At 44.7% G+C, this 15,635-nt stretch overlaps 1 pseudogene; it reads left to right on the forward strand.

The window, feature by feature from the left end:
- Positions 1 to 1,437: 1,437 nt before the first annotated feature.
- Positions 1,438 to 2,500, forward strand: LOC114217431 (elongation factor 1-alpha 1 pseudogene; annotated as a pseudogene).
- Positions 2,501 to 15,635: the final 13,135 nt, after the last annotated feature.

Below are 15,635 nucleotides of genomic sequence, written 5' to 3' on the forward strand. Positions count from 1 at the left end.
AACTGTTGGGGGATCAGTCTGCACAGGCCAGCTACTGTAACAAAACCCCCAAAATCTAAGTGGTTTAACACTAACAGTTTATTTCTCACTCACATCATTGTACAATGTGGATGAATGGAGGGACTTGATCCCTGTAGTCATTCACGGACCCAGGCCCCTTCTGCCTTGTGGCTCTAACATAGTCCACATTGTCCTTACCAGATGTGTCTCCATTCCACATATAGCAAGAAGATGAGGGAAGAGAGACAGCATGGAGGGTTTTATAGAAGCTTTTATTGCCAGCCCAGAAGGTAATAAACATCCCTTCTGTCCATGGGTTGTTGGCCAGAGCTCATTCATGTAACTGCTTGGAGGCTGGGAAATGTAATCTACCTGCCCAGGAGGATAAAGGAAACAATTTCCCCATTTCTATAGCTGCCTATGAAGACAGAGGGACAGGAAGTCAAGAATGACTATTTTCAGTCCTGGGAACTAGAAGACTGATGGGACCATTGATACATATAAGAAAATTCAGAAGGGAAGCTATAAGGATCTGAAGCTTGGCATTGTACATCCATATGTCTTATTAACCCAAAGGAATAATAAATAAAGATTTGCTCAGACATATACTTGCAACATTATCCCAGAAGCTTAGCATAACAATGTGATTCTTTCTTACATGTTACAAGAAGTAATGTAGTTAGATATGACACACACACAAATGGCAACAATAAAAACTTAGCCTTCATCAAAATTAAAAGCTTTCATGCATCAAAGGACACTATCAAGAGAGTAAAAGAGAAACCCACAGAATGGGAGATAATATTTGCAAATTATTTACCGGATAAGGGATTAATGTACAGAATATATAAAGATCTCCTATAACTCAACAACAAAAAAACAAACAACCCAACTCAAAAAATGGGCAAAGGACTTGAATAGACATTTCTTCAAAGAAGATATACAAGTAGCCAATAAGTACATGGAGGATTCTCAACATTAGTAATCATTAGAGAAATGTAAATCAAAACTACAATGAGACATCACTTCATACCCATCAGGATGGTTCTTATTAAAAACAAAACAAAACATCTTTTTCCATGAGTTGGCCACCAGAACACAGGTGTCATGAAAACCACCACTAAACTTAAACCAAAATGGGAAAGTAAAAGATTCCTATCAATATCGCCATCACTGGACATGTAGATCCAGGCGAGTTTACCACTGCTGGCCATCTGATCTATAAATGTGGTGGGATTCACAAAAGAACCACTGAAAAACTTGAGAAAGAGGCTGCTGACATGGGGAAGTTTCCTTCAAGTATGCCTGGGTCTTGAAAGCTGAATATGAACATAGTGTCACCACAGATGTTGCCCTATAGAGATTCAAGATCAGCAACTGTTATGGGACTGTTTGACTATCATTGATGCCCCAGGACATGGGGACTTTATCAAAACCATGACTGCAGGCACACCGCATGCTGACTGTTCTGTCCTGGTTGTTACCACTGGTGTTGGTGAGGCAGGTATCTACAAGAACGGGCAGACCGTGAGCATGCCCTTCTGCTTTACACACTTGGATGTGAAACAACTAATTGTTGGTGTTCACAAAATAGATTCCACTCAAACACCCTATAGCCAGAAGAGATACAAGGAAATTATTAAGGAAGCCAGTGCCTACATTAAGAAAGTTGGCTACAACCCCAACACAGTAGCATTTGGGCGGATTTCTGGTTGGAATGGTGACAACATGCTGGAGCCAAGTGCTAACACACCTTGGATCAAGGGATGGAAAGTCATTCATAAAGGTGGCAATGCCAGTGGAACCACACTGCTTGAAGCTGTGGATTGCATCTTGCCACCAACTCAGCCAACTGACAAGCCTTTGCCCCTCCAGGACATCCACAGAATTGGTGGTATTTACTGCCCTGGGGGCCAAGTGGAGCCTAGTATTCTCAAACCTGGCATGGTGGTGACTTTTGCTTCTTTCAGTGTTACAACTGAAGTAAAGATGTTTGAAATGCACCATGAATCTTTCAGTAAAGAAGCTCTTCCTGGGCACAATGTAGGCTTCAAGGTCAACAATGTGTCTGTCAAAAATGTTTGTCATGGCACTGTGGCTTGTGACAGCAAAAACTACCCACCAATGGAACCAGCTAGCTTCATAGCTCAGGTGATTATCCTGGACTGTCCAGGCCAAATCAGTGCTGGATATGCACCTGTGCTGGATGGCAACACAGCTCATACTGCTTGCAAGTTTGCTGAATGGAAGGAGATTGATCGTTGTTCTGAGAAGAAGCTAGAAATGGACACAAGTCCTTGAAATCTGGTGATGCTGCCATTGTTGATATGGTTCCTGGTATGTTGAGAACTTCTCTGATTCTTCTCCTCTGGGTCGTTTTGCTGTTTGTGACATGAGACAGATGGTTCCTGTGGGTATCCTCAAAGCAGTGGACAAGAAGGCAGCTGGAGCTGGCAAGGTCACCAAGTCTGCCCAGAAAGCTCAGAAAACTAAATGAATATTATCCCCAACACCTGCCACCCCAGTCTTAATCAGTGGTGGAAGAGCAGTCTCAGAGCTGTTTGTGTCACTTGGCCATTTACGTTTAATAGTAAAAGATTGGTGAATGATAACAATGCATCATAAAACCTTCAGAAGAAAAGGAGAATGTTTTGTGAACCATTTGTGTGTGCATGTGTGTATGCACGTGTGTGTGTCAATTTTAAGTTATTAGTTTTTTAAATCAGCACTATTTAATGGAAACAACTTGACCAAAAATCTGTCACAGAATTTTGAAACCCACTAAAACAAAGGTTTAGTGAGAAAAATGAAACAAAATATAACAAGTAACATGTTGGTGAGGATGTGGAGAAATCAGAACTCTTGTACATTGCTGGCATAATGCAAAATGATGTCACTACTGTGAAAAACCATATATTGGTTTCTAAAAAAATTAAACATAAGTTTATAATGTGATCCAGCAATTCCACTTCTGGGTATATACACAAAAGAACTGAAGGCAAGGACATGAATAGATATTTGTACACACACGTTCATAGCAACCGTATTTATAATCACCAAAATGTGGAAGCAACCCAAATGTCCATTGACAGATGAGTGCATAAACAAAATGTGGTTTGTGTATACAATAGAATATTATTCAACCTTTAGAAGGGAAGAAATCTGAACACATGCTACTATATGGATGATCCTTGAAGACAGATGCTAAGTGAAATAAGCCAGTCACAAAAGGATAAATATTCTATGATTTCATTTACACAAGGCTTCTAGAGTGGTCAAATTCATAGAGACAGAAAGTAGAATGGTGGTTGCCAGGGGCTGGGGGGTGGGGGGGTGGGGAGTCAGTGTTTACTGAGTACAGAGTTTCAGTTTGAGAAGATGGAAAGTTCTGGAAAGGGATGGTGGTGATGGCTGCACAACAATGTGAATGTACTGAATGCCCTGAACTGTCTGCTTAAAAATGGTAAATTTTATGTTAGGTATATTTTGCCATAATTTTTTTAAATTCCAGTATAACAGACAGTGTTATATTAGTTTCAGGTGTACAATATAGTAATTCAACAATTCTATACATTACTCAGTGCTCATCATAAGTGTGCTCTTAATCTCCATCACCTATTTCACCCATCCCCCCACCCACCGCCCCTCTGGCAAACACCAGTTTGTTCTCTATATTTATGAGTCTGGTTTTTTGTTTGTCTCCTTTTTCTTTTGTTCATTTGTTTGTTTCTTTTTTTAGAGAGAGAGAGCATGGGGGAGTGGCAGAGAGAGAGGAAGAGAGAGAATCTTAAGCAGGCTCCACACCTAGCGCAAGCCTGACGCAGGGCTTGATCTGATAACCCTGAGATCATGACCTGAGTTGAGATCAAGAGTCAGATGCTTAACTGGCTGAGCCACCCAGGAGCCTCTCATTTTGTTTCTTAAATTCCGCATATGAATGAAACATGTAGTATTTGTCTTTCTCAGACTGACTTATTTCACTTAACATTATACTCTCTAGATCCAGGCATGTTGTTGCAAATGGCAAGATTGCAGTCTTTTTATGGCTGAGTAATATTCCATTACATATATACCACATCTTCTTTATCCATTCATGTATCCATGGACACTTGGGCTGCTTCCATATCTTGGCTATTGTAAATAATGCTTCTATAAACATATACCTTTTCATATTAGTGTTTTCATTTTCTTTGGTTAAGTACCCAATAGTGGAATTACTGGAGCATATGGTAGTTCTATTTTTAATTTTTTGAGGAACCTCCATACTGTTTTCCACAGTGGCTGCACCAGTTTGCATTCCCACCAACAGTGCACAATGGTTCCTTTTCCTCCACATCCTCCCCAATACTTGTTTCTTGAGTCATTCTGACAGATGTGAGGTGATAGCTCATTGTGGCTTTGATTTGCATTTCCCTAATCATTAGTGATGTTGACCATAATTTTTTAAAAGAATAGCATGGGTAAGTTCATCTTTCTAAAAATGCAGACTGTCAAAATGTGATTAGCCTACACGTCCTCTGTTCTGAAGCCCTCTCAACCATATGTCTGCTTCACATAAGCTTATCATCTCTGTTCATCCCCAAACCTTCTCCTCCTGGCTCTTCATCTTAGTCCATGTGCACACATACTTCCAGGAGCCAGGTGAAAAGCCTCATTGCCCTCTTCTCCTCTTCCCTCCTGTGAGCCTGCAGGTCCAACAGACAAGTCTCTCAAATCCATCGTCCCCTTTCCTCGCCATGGCCCCAGGCACCGCTTCAGTTCTGGCTTCACGGAAGTTGAGCTCTCTGTATCTCATACTGGCAGCCGGAATAGCCTCCAAGCTGGTCCCAAGGCTCCCATCTCATCCAAGCTTCCTCTCATTTCGGGGGGAGTCTTCCTGATGCAGGCCACGGTCTGCTCTGACTGGCTCTCAGGTAGGCACTGTGCAAAATGTGCACATGATCTCACCTGCATCCTGGGCAGGTGCACTTCCTCTGTCCCATTTCCAAAGAGGAAAATGAGGATTGGAGGGTGTCAGCCACCATGTCAAGGTCACAGCGCTGACAAGTGACAAGGCTGAGATTCCCACCAGAGCCATCAAACACCAATTAATAATAACAGCTAGCACCGACTCAGGGCTAGCTCTCTATATAGCGTGGTTCTAAGGGCTTTATACCTAATAGTTCATGTAATCCTCACAACAACCCCACAAAACAAGACAGTTATCATCCTTAGTTTACACTTGAGGCCATCGAGGCAGAAAGAGCTTAGGTAACTTGCCCAAATTAACCCAGCTAGAAAAGAGTGGAACCAAGACTCAAACCCTATCTTGTCAAGAGCATGACCATGTAGGGCATTCCCCTCCCCCAAAACCTGCAGGGTAGACATCACCCTCTGTAGCCTGGGAACCAAAACCCAGTCCCAGATGGTCACATTCAACCTTCCACCCTCATTTAATGCTGTACCCAACTAGTCATGGCACCCCAGCACCTCACACTGCTCCTTCATCCTGGGGTGTCCTTCAGAACCTTTCCACCCATAAATACTAGGTTAATCTTTACAAAGTTCCATTGACTATCATCCATTTTGGATGCCCACCCCAATTGCCAGGACCTGTTTAAAATTCATTCATTCACGGGTTTCTGGGTGGCTCAGTCCATTAAGCATCTGCCTTCGGCTCAGATCATGATCTCAGGGTCCTGGGATCCAGCCCCACAGGGATCCCTGCTCAGCGAGGAGTCTGCTTCTCCCTCTGCCTCTTCCCCTCCCCCCTGCTTGTGCTCTCTCTCTCTCTCTAATAAATAAATAAAACCTTTTTAAAAAATCATTCATTCAACCAAATTTATCAAATACTTTCTATAGCCCATCTGTGTGCCAGGTGCTGGGGATACACTGGTAAATGAGACAAAGTTTTCATCCTTAAAATAGTGCCAAACAAGTGCCATCATTGGGTTCTATTCATGGATCCTTGGGTTATCATGAACAATTTATGTGTTTATCTCTGTCACAACATAGTGGGCTCCCAGGGTCAAGGTGACATCTTATCAAGCTCTGTGTCCTCTTCTTGTACCTTGATCTTAGGTAGATAAACCCAGAAAATGTGTTCAGTGAATCAATGTTTAAATGACTCAGTGGGCCCCACTGAATTATAAATCTCGTAAAATAAAACCCAGCCTCCCATGATGAGTCATGAGCTGGAAGAGTTGAGTGTCTTCTTCTGTAGGACTGGCCTCTGCATACTCTGCTAGACTTGCTCTCTCACTGTTAATACTGTTGGTTTGCATAGCAGGCAACATTTTACAAAATATTTTCACATCCATTTTCTCATTTGATTCTCCGTGGTAGGGAAATATAATCTTTTGCATTGGCTTGAAATTAATTTTCTATATGTCCATAAGCATGTTTTGATTACTCCTGATTAAGTTGTCAAACCAAAGAAGTCTGCTGAAAATAAACAAAATGTCCCTAGAGGAATAATCTGGAGAGGCCTGGCTCAGAGAGTCTTGGAACAGCATCCTCGTCTGTTCACGGGGGACTTCATGGGGCCATGGTAAGGCTCAAGGGAAATAAGGAGACACACTGAACTTGGCACAGGGTAAATATTCAATAAAGATGATAAAGGTAAAATGTTTTTTACTAATAATGGCAAGGCAAGAATTAGGTTGTTGAACAGATCAGGCACTAAGTCCCTGAGAAGCTGGGTTTAAGTGACTTTCCCAAGTCATAGAGTGAGTTTGCCTTAAACCCCAAAATGAAGGTCATTCCTAGGCCTCAGTCTTTCCAGAAAGCACAGTTTCTTACAGAGTCCTGACCAGTGCTCACTCGGACCCTAACTCAAGCTCTTGACCAAAGTTCCACACTCAAAAACTTACCCCTTCCTTGCTTCGAGTGGCTCATTCAGAAGTTCGGGTTCAACATTCTCATTTGAAAGACATAATGTTTTCCGCTGGTTTGAAATTAATTTGCTTTAATTCACACTAGTGTATTTTGATTGCTTTTGATTAAGTTTAACAAACTAAAGAAGTCTGCTGAAATTAAACATCAAAGTAAACAGTCCCTTTTCTAAGGCTCCTTGTGCATAATTATCAGCCTTGTCATTCTTGCTAAATATATCCATTATGTGATGGCCCCTATGCCTGGGTAGTGGTAATTAATACAAAATCCCAAAATCAATTCCAGAGAAATCCTCTAAAATCAAGGAAGCTCATTTGCATAACTTCTAAAATGCATGAATGAGTTGTTTTGAAACTGGGATGAAAAGAACGGGGCTTTCACAGGTCAGAGTTTCCGTGTAAAAATAAATAAAGTGGGCTGCATATTTAATATTGGATTTGTTGTAAAGAAAAATAGGTCTTTTATGGGAAGTGTGAATAAACAGGTAAATGGCTCTTTGGAGCCATCACTTTGCAGAAAGCTTCACCAAAATTAATGGCTAATAATTAACCACCCAGGCGACTAACACGTTGAGAAAAGTTCACAGGCAGCTTTGTTACATTGTCGAAAATGATGAAAATTAAAGTTAATATCACTTTCTTAATGTGGTGAAATAATTTAAGTATTTTTATAAGGGAGGAAAAAAGACCTCTTCATGCCTCCATTTGTTTGCTTATTTTCATCCAGGGAAATACAGGGAGAAAAAGACCAGCTGCAAAACTCCGCTCCTCAGAAGCTGAGTGACTCTGGGCCCAGGATGCAAGCTCCCAGAGCCTCGAGGTCCTCACTGAAGAATAGGGACAACTGAGCTCTGTCCCTAGCTCCCTCTGAGGGGTGCCAGGGAGAGGGGAGTGCTTCTCTCCTGGTGCCCAGCTCCTCCAACTACAGCTCTTCTCCGTGCACATCAATTATTAATGACAATAAGAAGAAGAATATTTATCAAAAGCTTATCAGACCCCATGCTAAGCACTTTTCTTGGGTTCTCATTTTTTTTTAAAGATTTTATTTATTTATTTGAGAGAGAGAGAATGAGAGATAGAAAGCACGAGAGGGAAAGAGGGTCAGCGGGAGAAGCAGACTCCCTGCTGAGCAGGAAGCCCGATGCGGGACTCGATCCCAGGACTCCAGGATCATGACCTGAGCCGAAGGCAGTCGCTTAACCAACTGAGCCACCCAGGCACCCCTTGGGTTCTCATTTTTAATCCTCACAATAACCCTATGAGAAAGTTGCTATTAGTATCATCTTTCTCTAAAAGTTTAAACAACTTTTCTAATGAGAAAACCAAGGCTTGGAAAGGGCAGCCAGCTCAGTGGCAAAGCTGGTTTCTGAACACGAGGGCTGTGTATTTAACCATTGTATTATGGGATGGCCCTGGGGGAGGGAATGCCAACCTGATGTGCATGGAAGCAATATAATGTCTGAAACATACACAAAACTATTTGTGTATGTGCGTTTTGTGGGAGAATGTCCAAAATATTTATCTGATTCTCAAAGGAGTCCTTGACACCCAAAAGGCTAAGGGACCCTGTGCTAGTGTTTGAAATTGAACCAGACCCAGTAAGTAGCCTAAGACTGCTTTGTTATTTGAAGTACAGTCCAGCTTCAGCATCACCTGGGAGCTTGTGAGAAAATGCAAACCTTTGGCCCCATTCCAGACACACTGAATCGGAAGCAGGGTCTTGGCAAGATCCCCCAGGAGATTGCCATGTCTCTAATCCTGCCTGAGGGAGCAAGGAAGGCACCTGAAGGAGGTGACACATGAAATTAGCCCTAAACGATGAGAAAGAATCAGCCAAGGGACGAGGAAGGTAGGTAAGAATATTTCAAATAGAGGGGACTACATAAGCAAAGGTGTGAGGGATTCAATCACAGGTGATGAGGTGTGAGGGATTCAATCACAGGTGACAATCGGAAAGTTCCAAGCAGGTTAAATTGCTGGTGTGTGCGGTGTGAGGCCCGGTGTTCCAGAGGGGTGAGGTCAGACCACCCCAATATATGCTTGGAATGTATGCTCAGGAGAGGGAAAGCCACCAGAATGGCTGCTGAAGCAGGAGCCTGAGGTGGTCAGATAGACATTTTAGAAAATCACTCAAGTTGCAGAATGGAGGCTGGACGTGGCCAACCCTATGGGCATTACTAAGAAGGATCGGCCTACCACCCTCTCACCACCCCTCCAGCCCTTGTCCCCCCCACCCCAAGCCAAACTTATCCACACCATGCCCTGCCTCTGTTCCCCAAACGTGTGACCTGAGAGTCCCTCTGTACTATGACTACACAGGTGACCGAAACAACAACTGATATGTTAGAAGCCAGCTCCCTGAGATCAGGCCTGTGACCGCCAATCTCCAGTCGCAGAGGGGTCCTGGGCACTGCATAAGTGCTCAGTGAGGGTTCACGGCAGCAAAGAATAATCATGAGATTAATTCAGTGTTCTATTTGGGCAGGAGCACCTGACTTTTCATAGGACGCGAGGGTATCACAGCGCATAGCAAGATGGACCATGTGTTGCTCCTGCAAGTTATCAGAGTGCAAGGGAATTGGGACTGAAGTTCTGTTGCAGTGCATTTGGCCAGGTAACAGGTTCTGTGAACTTGAGACTGAAGGAGGCGAGCCATGAGCTGATGTGTCCCCACCCCTCAGTGGCTGCAGCCAGACGTGGGGGCTTCGTGGCCATTTTTCCTTCCCTTCTGGGCCTCTTCCCTGGGTCCCTTCATGCTCATGCCCATTAGACAAGCATTTATTATGCTTGTAGAGGACAGGGAGAAATAAAGAGAAGTAAGTGGGAGCCTCAAGGAGCTTGCATCCACCTGGAGGAAAGAGGCAGGTACAGCAGAAAAAGAGAGTAACACACGCCCTGCCTCCCCACCCCAAAGATTCTGCACACAATACCTTCGCCTGCCAACTCCCCTGAACTGCCTTTGTGGCTGGCTTCAAGGCTCCTGTGTTCATCAGCTCTGCCACAGGAATGCGGAATGTTAACCATGAGGCTGGCTGCCTTCTGTGTCACCATGAGGTTGCCAGCCAGCACTGTGCCCTGGTCTGCCCAGAGGGGCACCCCTCTCTAATTCACAGAAAGGTACCCTGTAGGCTAGTGGAGCCAGGGACTCCTTAGAGGCCAGTTCAGGGCTCTGCTTGGAGAATGAAGATGAAGAGGAGTTTTCACTCATGTTGTGAGCGCCTGTGCTGGGTGCCATGCGGGTAGGACCCAAGTTCATTCTCATAGCAACCCAGAGTGCTGGCCTGTATTTCTATTTGCAGGCCCGGCAAAGCTGTGAGTGGCTGAGGGGTGCAGCTGGGATTGAGCCTGGCTCTGTCCTGCTCACAGCCCCGCTGGCTTCCCGCACCCCAGCTGGATCAGAGTCCCCGGGGAGCCAGCTCTCACCTCCCCTCCAGCTGCCATTTCCTGTTCCCTCTTCCATAGTAAACACTAAACGAGAAAGTAAAATCAATGAGAAATAATAAGCATTAAAAAAAATGACCCCATAAAGAGACAACCTTAAAAGCAGTAAAAACAAAAGCATGGCTTTAAAAAAACAATTGGGCAAAATCAGCACGGCGGGGGGCCAGCCAAGAAGATTAATCTGAATTTTTAAATCTCAAACAATAAAACCATGCAGAAAGGCAAGTCAGAGGCCCAGTGCAGGTAGCACACATTTTATTTTTTGTATTCAAATTCAATTACCCAACATATAGAACATCATCAGTTTCAGATGTAGAGTTCAGTAATTCATCAGTTGCATATAACACCCAGTGCTCATCACATCACGTGCCCTCCTTAATGCCCATCACCCAGTTACCCCATCCCCCCCATTCACCTCCCCTCCAGCAACCCTCAGTTCCTTTCCCATAGTTAAGAGTTTTCATGGTTTGTCTCCCTCTCTGACTTCTTCCCATTCTGTTTTTCCCTCCCTTCCCCTATGATCCCCTGTGCTGTTTCTTATATTCCTCATATGAATGAAACCATATGAGAATTGCCTTTCTCTGATTGACTTATTTCACTTAGCATAATACTCTCCAGTTCCAGGCACTTGGGTGGCTCAGTTGTTAAGCATCTGCCTTTGGCTCAGGTCTTGATCCCAGGGCCCTGGGATCAAGCCCCACATCGGGCTCCCTTCTAGGCAGGAAGTCTGCTTCTCTTTCTCCCACTCTCCCTGCTTGTGTTCCCTCTCTCGCTGTCTCTTTCTCTGTCAAATAAATAAATAAATATCTTAAAAAAAAAAAAAAACTCTCCAGTTCCATCCTGGTTAATGTAAATAGTAAGATTTCATTCTTTCTGATGGCTGAGTAATATTCCTATATATATATATACCATATATATGGTATATATGTATATACCACAGCTTCTTTATCCATTCATCGGTCGTCGATGGACATCTCAGCTCTTTCTAGTTTGGCTATTGTGGACACTGTTGCTATTAACATTGGGGTGCAGGTGCCCTTTTGAATTACTATGTTTGTATCCTTTGGATACATACCTAGTGCCCTTTTGAATCACTACATTTGTATCCTTTGGCTAAGTTGCTGGTTCGTAGGGTAGCTCTATTTTCAACTTTTTGAGGAATTTCCGTACTGTTTTCCAGAGTGGCTGCACCAGCTTGCATTCCCACCAACAGTGTAGGAGGGTTCCCCTTTCTCCGCATCCCCGCCAACATCTATCGTTTCCTGACTTGTTAATTTTAGTCATTCTGACGGGTGTGAGGTGGTATCTCATTGTGGTTTTGATTTGTATTTCCCTGATGCCAAGTGATGTTGAGAATTTTTTCATGTGTCTGGTGGCCATTTGTATGTCAAATGAACATGAACAGAACATGAAATGAAATGAAATGAAATGAAATGAAATGAAATGAAATGAAATGAATATGAAATGAACATGAACAGAACATATCTGTTCATGTCTTCTGCCCATTTCTTGACTGGATTTTTTTGTTTTTTGGGGCATTGAGTTTGATAAGTTCTTTATAGATTTTGGATACTAGCCCTTTATCTGATAAGTCACTTGCAAATATCTTTTCCCCTTCCATAGGTTGCCTTTAGTTTTAGGAAGCAGACATTTTAAAAGATGGGGGAGGATTTCGAGGTTGGACTCCAGTCGTCATGTGCCTCTCACCCTGGTGGGCAAAATCAGCACTCATTGCAATGTTGCAGGAAGGCTTCCTGGAAAAAGTAGCATTTTAGCTGAACTTTGAAGTTAGACTACCATTTGGCAGTCTTCCCAGAAGAGAACTGAAAAAACAAAGTCACGTAGGCAAGAGATAATGCAGAATTTTGGAGAGATTGGATGGTTGTCAGCCTGCCTGGAACAAGTTGTTATCCTAGGGGAGAAGTGATGCAGAAGGACCCAGAATTGGTTTGAGACCAACAAGGGGGAACCCTAAGCCCACCCCCGGAGTGTGGACCAAGGTCAGGTGGCTCTTCCTCATGAAACAAGGAGAGAGGCCAAAGGGTCCCTCCAAGAAGCCTCAAGGTCACCTGTGGCTCTTTCCCCACCACGGGGAGGGCTGAAGGGCAACGTCACTGACTCAAGGTCATTAACCACGTGAGAGGCTCAGGCAGGGCCATGCCCGAGGTTGCTGAGTCCTTTGCTGAATAAGGACTTGGCCCAGTTTTGTTTCCTGGAGTGACTGTGTGTCAGGAGGATGTAAAGGCTCCTTTACAGAACAGCGATTCTTCCTGGCAGGATGTGAGAAGTCTGGCAGGGGTGCTGACCAGGGGTGGGCCTGGAGGGTCAGCTCCACCTTGGCATTAGAGTGAGGGAGGGGAGGAGTGGAAAAGGCGCAAGGGGGGTGACGGTAGAATGGGAATGAAAGGGGAAAATGTCCCCTGTAACTATGGGTGGGTTTTAAGCAAGTAAAGGTCCTACCGACTATGTGCAGCCTTCAGATCCCGTTGGGGCTCCCCTCCTCCTCCCATGCCCACATACCTCTTCCCTTTTCCTCCATCTCCAACACACACGTGCACACAAGCAACACACTCATCCATATGCTCACAGACTCCCACGTCTGTGTGTGACATTCACACACTTGCCTTCCCACACGAAGACTCACACTTACAGACACACTCACACACTCACACACAGGCAGAGTCCCCTAAGCTTCAGCCAGATTACTAATGTTTTCAACAGCCTCAGCAAAATTAATAAAATAAGGGCAGTGCACTGAATTTTCTCCAATGCCATATTTATTCAATTTAAGAACTCCACATCATTCTGAGATTATGTACCTTCTCTCCTCTTCGGTTTGGGGCAAGGGAATGTTAAAAATATCCTTTCTTTTAGGAAAGGATGGTGATAATAGATGGTAGCGTTTTTTCTTCATATCCTTTCTTAGCAAAACACAAAACTGGTGATCCTATATTGATTTCCAACTATTATTTATTTATTCTGGCCTGTGAACTCCAAAGCCAGGAAATGGCTGCCTCAGGCTGAAACACAGAGGTTCTGGAACATGTTAAGCCCCTCCTGCCTCTAGCCTTCTAAGCTGTAAGTACCTTCCTTGTTTCCCTGATGCCCTTTGACTACTCATTCCCCCCATATCCCTCCCCTGGAAAGCATCCAGAGCCCCAGTGCAACACTGCCCTGGGAGCACCCCACTTGAAGCACCACTACTTAAAGGGTAAGTTTCCTGGAGTGTTTGCACGTCAGGATAGTCATGGCTAATAATAAGTTCTTCCGATTGCAAAGGACTTCATCTTCCCCAGTGATGGAGCTGGTCTCCTAGCAGTCTGACCTCAGTATGCTGCTAAATCCAATCTCTTTTCCTCCTTGCATAGCAGGTCCCTTTATGGCACCTTGAGCAGATTCTGTCTCTGGTTGATTTTGATTATTAAAAAGTTCAGTCCATCTTACATTTTGATCTGCATCCACTTAAAGCTTTCCTTCTCCTCAGCCCTGAGCAGCCTTCAGCTTCAGGACGGAAGAAGTGAGAGGGTGGGGTCTGGTCTTTTGTGTCTTCCTGTTCCTCTCCCTGGAATCCTGAAAAGAGGTGTGAAGACCACCCAAAAACACCCCCTCCTCCCTCTCCTTGAGTGCTGACAGGGAAGCAAAATGAGACAGGCTACATCTTTTTAACTGACTGCTTTCCAGGGACATAGAAGTATTGTGGACTAAGTGTGTCCCCCAAAATGTGTATGTTGAAACCTTAACCCCCATGTGATTGTATTTAAAGACAAAACCTTTAAGGAGGTAATTAAGGTTAAGTGAGGTCCTATGGGTAGGGCCCTAACCCTGTAGCACTGGTGTCCTAAGAAGAAGAGAGACACACACCAGAGCTCTCTCTCTCCATGTGCACAGGGGAAAGGTCCTGTGAGGACACAGAGCGAAGGTGGCTGTCTGCAAACCAGGAAGAGCACCCTAACTAGAAACCACACTGTCAAAACCTTGATCTTGGACTTCCAGTCTCCCAAACTGTGAGAAAATAAATGTCTGTTGTTCAAAACACCCCAGCTGTGGGACACCCGGCTGGCTCGGTAGGTTCAGTGTCCAACTCTTGATTTCAGCTCAGGTCATGATCTCAGGGTCATGAGATTGAGCCCCATGTTGGGCTTCTGTGCTCAGTGAGGAGTCTGCTTGAGATTCTCTCTCTCTCCCTCTGCCCCTTCCCCTGCTTGAGCCCTATTAATTAATTAGTTAAATCTTTTTTAAAAATTAAAATAAAACACCCCATCTGTGTTGTCTTGTTGTGGCAGCCTGAGCAGACTAAAGCAGAGGTATTCCGGGTCTCTCTCAACTCCACCTGGTTCCACGGGCTTCAGGTAGCCTCTGCCTGAGCACATGGTTATTTTAAGGCATTTCATGCTGGGCAGTCCCTATGGGTCACCACCTGATGCACCAGGGTTAGAGAAAACTATACAACATCACGTGGCATCGATTAAGGATTGGGCTTCATTGGAGAAAGAGAAACTTACAGGCCTAAGTCAGCCAGAGAGGAGAAGGCACAGGCCCCATGCCCTCATCACCCCACAGACAGGTGTCCAGCCACTGTGCTGGACATGTAAGTGTGGTCACCACTGCAATGGGGACTACCATCCCATCTGCCCTCCCTCTGCATAGGGCAGATGTGGAGTAACATGGCCAGTGGTGGAAGAGTTAGATTACTTTGGTTTCAGGTAGGCTGAATTTGGAGTGCCTACTATTTACAGGATTGACAAGGGAACAAGACCTCAATACCTGGATAGTTCTTGGAATCTCTTCCGTAGTAATCCTGCTTCACATGCCAGATTCACTCGGCCCTCCACTGTCGATAACAGAGAAAGGCCAGGGTGCCTCTCCTCAGCTGTCCTGGTAGGTATATCCTCACGGAGGTCCAGCCTCCCACCCTACCCTCCAGGATCCTTCACCCTGACCCTGGGCAGGTCAGCTGCCATCCCTAATGTCCAGGCAACACAGTGCGCTCCTAATGTCCACAGTGTGCTCCAGCCAAGCTCCCGCTGCAAGAGACCCCAGGTAAGAAGCAGTCCCCAGGGTTGTTCTCCCCCAGCTCCTGGCAACACATGACACACCCGTCAGCTGTCCCTTGAGCTCCCCACTGCCTCACGCACCATTCCAGTGATAACAGCACGATGTCTGCCAGCTCCCCAGGCTAGTGAGAACACAGCTGGAGAGAGAGCTTGTATATCTCAGTTTCTATGAGGGACTATCTTACCCCTCATCGTTGCCTTTGGAGAGGGATGCCCTCCCAACCAGACAAAAGGAAGGGAGAAGCCTCAGAACTTCTCACAGATGAAT

Source organism: Eumetopias jubatus, unplaced genomic scaffold (assembly GCF_037043125.1).
Source record: "Eumetopias jubatus isolate StellerSeaLion01/CBP00866 unplaced genomic scaffold, mEumJub1_p1.0 scaffold_2, whole genome shotgun sequence".
In the NCBI taxonomy this organism is placed as follows: Eukaryota; Metazoa; Chordata; class Mammalia; order Carnivora; family Otariidae; genus Eumetopias; species Eumetopias jubatus.